The sequence below is a fragment of the Glycine soja genome, chromosome 1, assembly GCF_004193775.1.
Source record: "Glycine soja cultivar W05 chromosome 1, ASM419377v2, whole genome shotgun sequence".
NCBI classification, from domain to species: domain Eukaryota; kingdom Viridiplantae; phylum Streptophyta; class Magnoliopsida; order Fabales; family Fabaceae; genus Glycine; species Glycine soja.
The window spans coordinates 22,788,198-22,789,401 of NC_041002.1; the positions used below are offsets into that span (position 1 = coordinate 22,788,198).

General features: G+C 27.1%; 1 long non-coding RNA gene across 1 annotated transcript; it reads right to left on the reverse strand.

Moving 5' to 3' along the window:
• Positions 1-268: 268 nt before the first annotated feature.
• Positions 269-901, reverse strand: LOC114404857. Its single transcript, XR_003665152.1, has 2 exons — positions 550-901; positions 269-440 (listed from the first exon to the last, which is right to left on the reverse strand). It is a non-coding gene; the product is annotated as an uncharacterized LOC114404857 (long non-coding RNA).
• Positions 902-1,204: the final 303 nt, after the last annotated feature.

Consider the following 1,204-nt stretch of genomic DNA (forward strand, 5'->3'; position numbering starts at 1 on the left):
TAATTCATGATAATAAAGTTTCTTAAGCATAACTTTATTCAAGGGTGAACATTTTTATCAAAAGAAAAAATCCAGATAGAATTATTTTGTAAAATGTGTTTTCAAGCTTATACAATAACTTCTTAAACTTTTGGAATGTTGTTCATCAATATTTTTTCACATGCATTTTTCTTTTGGCTCTAATAACTCATCGTCAATGTTATTTGTGAGCCTCACTAATATATGAAAGGAACATAAGAAAAATGAAGAAAAATAACTGGATAAAGGATTCACAGAAAATAAAAATGGATGTTACCCATCAATTAAGATTTGTTTATTACAATCATGCATGAGTATAAATTCTCTTGACCATGATTTTGAACATTTTTGTAACAAAATATTACTTCTTGTGACACTCTAGTATATAGGAGTCCACCATCCGACTGCAACATCTCGAGAATCTGACACATAAAATCAATTAAGAAAACATGTAAATTCATAATAAACTAAATTATAAGGAATAATTATGAAACCTTAAAAAGGACACCAACGTTATGGGAGATTAAATACCAATGTTGACGTTGATGGAATTGGTTGAGCCATGACCAATGATATAATTGTCAACATCGTTGGATTGTTCATGACATTTTGAAGCACACACATAAAGACATATTATATATGCAATGCCACCTGGAATTAAAGGTGCACATGCTAGTTCACACCTGATACGACAACTGAGTTTATCATACACACGATTTGGCCCAATTTTTACAAGTGGAGAATTGTAATTAGCTTGTGAGAAACCTAACATAATCATGATCGCAACTCCAATAGTTTTCATCTCATTCTTTGTCATAACTATTCTTTAAATCTATAAATCTATCTCAAAAATTTACTAAGATGTTAAATTCTAGTTGTGATGTTTGAAAGGAAAGATTTATAGCACAAATGGGGAAATTTAATAATGTTATTAAACATTATATTATGAAATATCCATTTTCTTCCGGCACATGTTTTTTATTCACATTAATTCCTAATTCATAATTATTAAAATATCGTGAGATTTTGGTTTCATTAATTTTTTGTTTAACATTTTTTAAAGGGTTTTCCGATCATTAATTGTTGCAAATTATTTTTTCAAAACTATCTCACCTACTTCCACATATATATATATATATATATATATATATATATATATATATATATATATATATATATATATATA